This window comes from Eulemur rufifrons, chromosome 2, assembly GCF_041146395.1.
Source record: "Eulemur rufifrons isolate Redbay chromosome 2, OSU_ERuf_1, whole genome shotgun sequence".
In the NCBI taxonomy this organism is placed as follows: Eukaryota; Metazoa; Chordata; class Mammalia; order Primates; family Lemuridae; genus Eulemur; species Eulemur rufifrons.
In genome coordinates, this window is record NC_090984.1 from 105,580,713 (window position 1) to 105,591,108 (window position 10,396).

Consider the following 10,396-nt stretch of genomic DNA (forward strand, 5'->3'; position numbering starts at 1 on the left):
ATCTTTCCAAGCCTCCTGCCATATTGAAATTAAAAAACAAAACAGGGAAACCAAAAACAAAATTTAAATGAATGCTTGAATTTTAACAGCTCTTTTCCAGAGATTCTGATTATAAAATTCTTCATACACTCATTACAGCTGAAACTTTTCTCATTTTTCTGGTATTTCAAGTACATGCTTACTTTGCCAATTGGATAATCCCTTGTGATAGCCTATGTTTACAGCATGATCCAAAAATACAGGCTTAACTGAATAGCTGTCCTTTATCTATATGTTGGTTACTGATCTTCAAAGAGTTAGAATTAAAAAATATGTATATTTAATTAAGCCTGTGCCTTCAGATTTATTAGTGAGATCATTATGCTATTGACTGTCTTAGAAATGGACAAAAAAAAAAATAAGCTCGGTGGTATCAAATTATGGAAAGTTCGCTTTTGGCTCCTATCTCAGAGAATTTACTTAAAGGAAAGCAATCATTTATCAATGTTCATCCTGTGCCAGGCACTATGTTAAGTGTTTTGACCTAAGTAATCTATTTAATCCCTGAGTGGTAGATAGTATTTTCTTCATTTTAAAGAAAAGGAAACAAAGAAAACAAAGACACAAATAGTTTAAGGACAACTGGGTTAATGTATTTCTAATCATGCTAAAAGTCAGGCCTTGCTGACAGGGCAGGCACTGGGATGTTGTGGAAAGGGTGTAGACACTGAGATCACACAGATTGGGTTGTGGCCCAGAGGGACTACTTATTGTGTGTGGACAAATTCCATCATCTCTCTGAGTTGGCTTTTTCTCCTTAAAAATGTGACAACTCAATGACTTTGCCTTGCAAAGTAGTTTTGGGGAAAAAAACCAAAATAATATAAAAAACCAAAATAATATAAAATGTCTTTATGTTTGTCCCAGAGTCGGCACTTTACAAAATTAGTCTCCTTTTTTACTTTGAGTGTCATACTTATTCCCTAAACAGTAGCTGTCTTCTAAAATTAGAAATTATACACTAATTCCAAATAAAATTTTAGCAAACCAAATCCGACAATGCATCAAAAAAATAATTCACCACAACCAGGTGGGCTTTATCCCAGGGATGCAAGGCTGGTTCAACATATGCAAATCTATAAGTATAATTCACCACATAAATAAAAGCGAAAACAAAGACCATATGATTCTCTCAATAGACATAGAAAAAGCATTTGATAAAATCCAGCACACTTTTATGATAAAAACCCTTAATAAAATAGGCATAGATGGGACATTTCTTAAAATTATTAAGGTCATATATGAAAAACCCACAGCCAATATCATATTGAATGGGGAAAAATTGAAAGCATTCCCACTTCACCACTTCTATTCAACATAATGCTGGAAGTCCTTGCCGGAGCAATCAGACAAGAGAAAGCAATTAAAGGTGTCTGAATGGGGACAGAAGAGGTCAAACTCTTACTCTTTCCTGATGATATGCTATTATACCTAGAAAATCCCAAGGATTCAGCCAAGAGACTCCTGGAATTGATAAATGAATTCAGTAAAGTCTCAGGATACAAAATCAATGCACACAAATCAGAGACATTCATATATGCCAATAACAGTCAAGCCAACAATCACATCAAAGATGCAACACCTTTCACAATAGCATCAAAGAAAATTAAATATTTAGGAATATATTTAACGAAGGAGCTGAGATACTTATAGGGAGAACTATGAAACACTGAGAAAAGAAATGGTAGAAGATGTACACAGACGGAAACCCCTATCATGCTCATGGATTGACAGACTCGAGATTGTTAAAATGTCCATTCTAGCTAAAGTGATCCACAGAATGAATGCAATCCCTATCAAAGTACCTTCATCATTCTTTACAGATCTAGAAAAAATAATTTTACACTTTGTATGGAACCAGAGAAGACCTCGTTTAGCCAAAGCAATCTTAAGCAAAAAGAACAAAAAGGGAGACATCAGTCTGCCAGACTTCAAGCTTTACTAAAAGGCTATAAATACCAAAACAGCATGGTGCTGGCACAAGAACAGAGATATAGATCTTTAGAATAGGATGGAGATCCCAGATATACAACCATCCTCATATCGTCATCTACTCTTTGCCAAAGCAGACAAAAATATACATTGGGGAAAAGAATCTCTATTCAATAGGTGGTTCTAGAAAAACTGGATATCCACATGCAGAAGATTGAAACTGGATCCCCACCTCTCACCTCTCACAAAAAGCAACTCACGGTGAATACCAGACTTAAACCTAAGGCATGAAACCTTAAGAATTCTAGAAGAAAATGTGGAGAAGACTCTTTCAGACATCAGCCTAGGTATAGAATTTATGAAGAAGACCCCCAAAGCAATCACAGCAGCAACAAAAATAAATTAATGGGACCTGATCAAATTAAAAAGCTTCTGCACAGCCAAGGAAACTGTCTTTAGAGTGAATAGACAACTTACAGAATGGGAGAAAATATTTGCTTTCTACACATCCGATAAAGGGCTGATAACAACAATCTATGTAGAACTCAAAAAAATTAACAAGAAAAAAATCAAACAATCCCATCAATAAATGGGCAAAGGACATGAACAGAAGCTTTTCTAAAGAAGACAGACTAACAGCCAGCAAACATATAAAAAAATGCTCAACATCTCTAACCATTAGGAAAATGCAAATCAAAACTACAATGAGATATCACCTAACTGCAGTGAGAATGGCCTCTATCAAAAAGTTCCAAAATAACAAATGCTGGCGTGGATGTGGAAAGATTGGAACACTCTTACACTGCTGGTAGGACTGCAAATTAGCACAACCCCTGTGGAAAGTAATTTGGAGATCCCTCAAAGAGCTAAAAATAGAAATACCATTTGATCCAGCAATCCCACTACTAGGCATCTATCCAAAGGAAAAAAATATTCTATAATAAAGACATCTGCACTTGAATGTTTATAGCAGCACAATTTACAATTGCAAAGATGTGGAAACAACCCAAATGCCCATCAATACATGAGTGGATTAACAAAATGTGGTATAGGTATACCATAGAATACTACTGAACTACAAAAAACAATGGTGACCTAGCACCTCTTATATTATCCTGGATAGAGCTGGAGCCCATCCTTTGAAGTGAGGTATCACAAGGATGGAAAAATAAGCACCATATGTACTCGCCATCAAATTTGTACTAATTGATCAACACTAAGATGCCCACATGGTAGTAATACTCACTGGGTGTAGGTCAGTTAGGGGGATGGGGAGTGGGAGGTCGAATGGTTGGGGGAGTAAACCCACTGCTAATGGAGACGGGGCACAGTGTATGGGGGAAGGACACGCTTGTAGCCCTGGCTTGAGTGAGGCAAATGCATTTCACGTAACCAGAATGTTTGTATCCCTATAATATCCTGAATTAAAAAAAAAATTCTACACTAAAAAAAGGATCTACTTAGTAGCTGTCAGGTAATATAGCCAAGTCATGCCCAGAATTTACTAACTATAATTGACAAAATTAGTTAGTCATTTTCTAGTCATGTATTTTGATTACAAGTATAAATATAACTAGTAAACATGTAGTATTTCACATTTAGTAGCATAAATCTATCTGACAATACATTTTAAATAAGTGGCTAGGAGCTAAGGTAAGTTGAGTGAGGCCAGATTTGAGAAAATGTGAAACTTTCCAGAGAAATTTCCAGATGATGGATAATGTGGTAGATTTCATCAAGACTGAAGTGGTATTTGCTTAGATACATCAGTTAAAGTCCATCAACACAAATAATTTTTCATTGTTCTTCCACGAGGAAGTACTGAGATTATGCCATCCCTTTCCAATCTGTTTAATTTTTGCCATGGGTTTAGGAATATAAAGGCTTAGTTCAAACTTTGGCTCTGAATCCTGGGTTTGTCCTCCATTAGCTGTGAGACTTTGAACAAGGTATGTGATGACTCTAGCTGTGAAATTGGAATATTACCCACCACTTAGTGCTGTTTTACAATTAAATGTTCATTATAAGTTCATTATATAAGTTCTGCCTGCCTGGCCCATAACCCTGAAATGGCTAATGTTATCTTTTTAGTCATCAGAAAAAATAAGCCAAAATTCCTCCTTTTAGAAAGTCTAGAAAGGATATATGTTGGAGAGCCATAGAGCAATCATTTTGCTTGTTACCTAAATTCATAACTGTTTTTATTCCCATACTGCTGAAACCTCATTAATTTATTGGCTCTTTGAGCTTTTCTTGGGTCTTCTACCAGAAATGTGTACAGCCCTGTAAAACCCTTTACTTCAACTGACTCCTTAGGACCCATAAGAAAGGTTCAAATGATGATCTAGTCTGTGCCTCAAAGGGACTTGTATCCCTCTCAAATGACACAGTCATTATTGCCTCAGATATCCTTTCAAAATTCTACATTAGCTTTCCTCCCATAAACTTTATAAATCTCACTATTTAATATATAATCCTAGAACAACTTTAAGCATTCCCTCTTGACAATACAACAAATATTTATTAAACACATGCACCAGCCAATCTCCTATTGTAACTTTATTCCAATTGAGAGCAGAAAACAGCTTTAAGGATTTTAAGCGTTTTGTTTTTCTCCTTATATAGATCTATACAAGCCCAGGGTCTGTCTCCACCCATATTCAAATTGAAGTTTTATCTTTCTCCAAAAATATCCAAACACTGTATTCGTCCCAGTTGAATTGAAATCTTGATTATAGGGCTTGAGATGAGTTTTATAATTAATGTATATTGAACATTTACTAAATAATTACTACATCTTAAATTGAGAGTCTTAAGAAGCTTATAATCTTATAAGGATGCACAAATAATGATACTAAAGTGAATACAAATAGGCTATCAAAAAAATTCAAACTAAGTTCCTTGGGAACTTAGAAAAAATTACTTATGGGAAGGTTTAATAGAAGAGGTGACAAGTTGGTAAACTTTAAAAACTTGATAGTGCTGTATGTCATCCTAGGCAAAGCAATGAAGTAGGAGGAAGTAGGATCAAAACCATAATTTGGATTGATGACAGAGTATAAAAAATGCATTGATACAAGATATAACTAGCAAAGTGTTGGAATCTTGTCAATGAAAGGGAAGAGAGCAATGGGAGAATGTCTTGAGAAGTTCTCAAGGTCAAGGACTTGCTTGTCATTGAGAACAAAGGGTCTGAACAGGTCTGAAGAGAAATGTAATAACTGATCTATTCTCAGGGAAGGTGGAAGATGACTGACACAATCAAGTTTCCAGATAGAGGTGTTACTCTGAGGAAAAGGGAGGAGGGACAAGTCTATCTTCTAATACAGAAACAAAGAAGGACAGAATGGAATCAGAAACTGATACATGCTTTGGAGATGACAGAAGTTGAAACAGTTGTAGTGAGAAAGCCTCAATGTTCTAGCTAAATCAAGGGATGAGGTCACAAACCTAAACACGGGGCCATGAGCACATGGCAGCAATCTGCTAATGAAAGGATCTCTAAGTGTCGGTAAGGGGTCAGATGGCATTATCTGGCATTAACAGTAAAACTTTGTATGCTTACTACATTCTTTCCTCTATTGTGAAATGTTGAGGACAGATATTTTTCTGATTGTATATATTACAAAGAGAAAAGACGAATTTAAATGACTTTTCTAAGGTCACACAGCTAATAAGTGACAGAGTTGTGACCTGTGGTTCTAAATTCAGAGTTCTTTTCAATTACAGAATGCTGTCTCTGGAGAAGAAAGTCCTTTTCTACTTTTTCCAGAAGCATTTGGAGTGGAAGCTAAGGAAAAGAAAATGATAGAATGTTATATTAATCTGCTTGGGCTGCCATGACAAAATAACACAGGCTGGGTGGCTTAAACAACAGAAATTTATTTCTCACAGTTCTAGAGACTGGAATTCCCTCCATCGAAGTCTTGCAGGGTTTCGAGCCTGGTGAGGGCTCTCTCCCTGCTTGTAGATAGCCATCTTCTCACTGTGTGCTAAGGCCTTCCTTCTGTGCATACACTGAGAAAGAGAAGGAGAGATTTCTCTCTTCCTCTTTTATAAAGCCACTGGTATTACTGGATAGAGCCCCACTGTTGTGACCTAATTTAGCCTTAATTACCTCCTATAGACCCTATTTTCCAATATAGTCACATTTGGAATTAGTCACACATGAATTCTGGAAGGGACATTGTTCAGCCCTTAGCAGATGTACACAGAGGTGGGAATGGATAAGGTGAAAATTTCAAAAGATCAAAGGAATCAAGGAATCCAGAATCAACTCCAACCTTGTTGAAGTGGTTACATGGGCCAGGTAGGAAAGCAAAATAAAACAATGAGAGATGAGACCGCAGAGCAGGATAGAACCACATGAGCAGGAGCCAGGAGAGCGGAGCAGTGGAACAGCTATAGTCAATGCATATTTAGATCTTAGAGATGTATTAAATGAATAGAGTGAGTTTTAAGAGGCCTGAAATTGTTTTAGCTGTTAGCTACGTGGGTTTTAGAGTCAGAATGCCACGGTGTGCACTCTGGGTCCATAACTTTAGATAAACTACTTACCCGAGCCAAGGCTCAGCTTTCATACCTATAATCGTATTTTGTCTATCTTGTAGATTTTTTGAGAACAGTTAAATGGAATAATGCATGTAACATGCTTATCATATGTTTGGTGCATAATAAACCTTAACAATGTTGGTCTTTGTTACAATTTTCCTTATTACCTAACTCAGGCAGTATCAAAATTAGCTGCTGCATGCATGGCCAGCCAGGAGCAAAAAGTGCATAAAAATATAGAAATTTGGTAATCAATGGGAGTATTTCTCTAATTCTCTCATTTGCCAAAAAAAATAAAAATTCAGTTGCCTGCTCATTAGCAAAGTTTTCCTTTCATGGTCACTAGTTCTTTATTTTCAGTTTCTAGCTTCGATTAGGCCCAGGGAAGACTCATATCCTGAGATTTTCACTTCTTTCCTGGGTTTCCAGCCTTCAGCTTTCTTGTGGTCATTGGTCAAATATTACGAAGCCAAGAGGCCTTCAGATCACCTTACACCCCTTTATTGATATGTATTAGTTTGATTTTTTTTTATTTTTATTGTGAACATTTTCAAATATTCCCCCAAAGTAAAGAATACAATAACAAATCCCCATTTATCCATCATATAGTTTCAAGATTTATTAATATTTTACTGATATTTTAAATCTATGACCACCTCTCCGTGAAAGAATGTCTCATTTGTTTTAAAACACACGATGTTTTAAAACAAAAAGGAGCATTCAAAGAACAATCATTGTTGGGTCTCTTTACCCGAGTCTTGCCTGATATGTTTCAGGGTAACTAAACCTAATGTTCTTTCTGATGGACAATAAATGGCATGATTCCAGTTCTTTATTCAATAACAGCTTAAAAGAGGAGATTAACTACTAAGCAGACTCTTCATCATTTAATGAGATTGCCTGAAAACTGAAAAGATTTTTCAGCTTGTATGTATTTTAATTCAACTGTGCTCAATCACCTTTTGAAGCAACTAAAAAGCAGTCTATAGATTATACACAGCTGCTTTATCTTTTGTAAAGTGTGACATTGTGGAAGAGAATCTCTGTGCTCTTTCAACAGAGTGGGTAAAATGGAATAGTGCTAATTTGTACCTGTGGAGGCTAAGAAATACCTTTACTTCTAGAAATGTAATCACAAATCTAGCATATCTAGGGTTATATTCATGCATTTTCAATATGTATAACTTCATTGAATCTGCATGAGCTGACATAGAAGAGATATTCCTTAAGCACATTTTTAAGTTATGATTTGATTACTGCTTCATTGTTGACAATGGTGATTTTCCTCTCTTTGCTCTCACTCATCTGCTATTTGATATCATTCTTCTCTATCATAAAGTCAAGATAAATGTTAGGAAGAATGTATAGAACCACCACAAACTTTTGGTTTCTTGGTTTAATGGGGAAGAATGGAAAGTAGCATAGCTGGTTTTAACAAGTTAATCATTTTTTGTTCCTACTCTGCGCTTAGTAGTTTGCCCCATTTGATTTGTTATTTTTGAAATTTAGTGGAACCTGTATAAACACTCTTCTTAGAGCAAAGAAGGTTGTTTAGATTAACAAAAAAGGACAGTAGGTAGGGTGAGGTATGAGGTCAGAGGGGAGATAAAAATAGGGGTGTCATGAAAACTGAAAAGCTAAAACTTCTTTGGTATTACAATATAGTTTTCAATGTTCATACACCACCCAGGAAAATGTGCTTATGCATGCATGGATATGAGTAACCAGATCTGTTTTGAAGTCCAATTTGAAATGGGAAGACTAGAAGAGTTCTTTCCCATAATCCAAACAGGAAGGAGAAAAAAGTGGGCGAGGACAGCAGAAGCGGAAGAGTAGCTCCTGGCTCCTACGTGGTTTGTAATTGCTTAGAAGATAGGTCCAGAATTAAAGCATCTAACATAATAGTGTGTTCCCCCATTCCAGAAGTAATGATTGATATTAACAAAATAAGTTCTGAGTTTACACATGCCCACACACACACACACTCACACACATATATACACCCCACGCTTCTTTTATACAAAACAAAAAAATTGAGTTGCTTGTACTTATACAGTAATAAATTGCAAAATGCTTTAGTTATTGTACTGGTATTTTGTTTTAGATTTTCTGTATCTTTTTCTCTTTATTCTTTTACATTTAAAATTTATTTAAACACTGATATCATAAACACCCCTTTCCTAAAATATATAAGTCACATGTCTGCTTAGGTGGACAGCCTTCCTTGACTTCCTCATTTGGCAGGTGACAAGCTTCAATTTGATAAGATACATGTATTTGTGTACTAGGCCTTTATAACTAGACAGGTTGCTATTATGCAGCATTAACTGGCAAATGTGTGTTATTAAGAACACTAGGTATAGATACATTAATGGGCTTCAAAAATGAAAAACAAAAAAAGATGAAAAAGGAACTTGGACCACTCCTCAATCATGGCTAACACTGAAAATAGTAATTCTTTTGTTTTTCAATTCAAGGATTTTATATGTCAGCCATACACGGACATGTGACTTCTATATTTCCATCATTCGAAATGGGACTGTCATCATGCCCACATCAAAAAGCCCTCTACATGCACACAAGCAAGAGAAAGTTTTCAAAGCCCAAGCAGTCAAACAATGCTCAGTGGCTGTGAAAAGTGGACTTTAAGGGCAAGTCCTCCAGCTCCCCGGCCAGTGCACATCCAAGTGTTGACTTTGACAGGCAGGTGCTGGGTGACACACAGAAGGAGCCCTAAGAGGCTGTTTCTCCTTATACCACCTCAAAGAAGTTTGGATTTTCAATTTATTTTTTAAAAGCAGATACACAGTAAACATTGGCATATGAGTTTTATGCTAAATACATTTTGGTTTCAGAGCAGTTATCTCATGCTGCCAGTATAGCCCTAAGGATTAAGAAGGTTTATTGGGATCAAATGCCTAGGAGATTTATTATAGTGCAGACTGTTTATTCACTCCCATTAAAATGCTGATAATGCTTATTTTTTGCTTCTCTCTCCCCCACCTCCTTTCTTCCTTCCTCCAAAACCCATACTCTATTACTTTATTTTCCTGCTTTAGGATGAATCTACTTAGATTTTTATCCTTTATTAAAATTGAGTTCTTGGAAGCTCTCTGACTTTATGGCTGCCAGAAAGTGGCAACGGCATATATGTGGTTCATTAAGGTCTTGGGAATGCTGAGTTCGTGGTTAGCAATCTAAATCTAAAAAGTATTTTCAGGAACTATGTCTAATGTTACTAGAGAGATGGGTACGTACACACTTAGAATAATTTATCTTGAAGGATCGCAAACACCCTGGCTTTATCATCTATAATATAGGTGAAGCAAAGGTCATTTTCTTCCAGGTATATGCTTTACTTGGATAAAAAGGGAGATTATCTATTTTATAGCCAAATTCTATGTAAATTCTATGTAAAACATTCAACAAGGCAGATGAGTTTACACACAATGTATCAGCTCTCAGGAAAATGGACATGAGACATCAGAAAATATGATCACTTAAACAAGAAAGCTAGAGCCCAGGAAGCAAGCCTGAAGGGCTTGATAATGCATCCACATTTATAAGAAAGCCAATCATTGAGTCCATTAGGCTGTGTAGAATGATTTTATGGAAATTGTGGTAGGACAGGAAAATGTTTGCTATACCCTGATAAATTCATCTTGACTACTGCAGTGTCTGGCACAGAGGAGATGCCCAGTAAATTTTAGTGGAAGGAACAATTGAATATAGCTGACCTGTTACTCATGGGGTATGCAAACACATCTCTATTATTTTCCTTTGTTTTTTCCTGGTACTATGCTTTGAAAAATCTAGACCAGCCATTGTCAAACTTTAGCATGCAGAAGAACTCCCTGGAGGGGTCTTTACAACA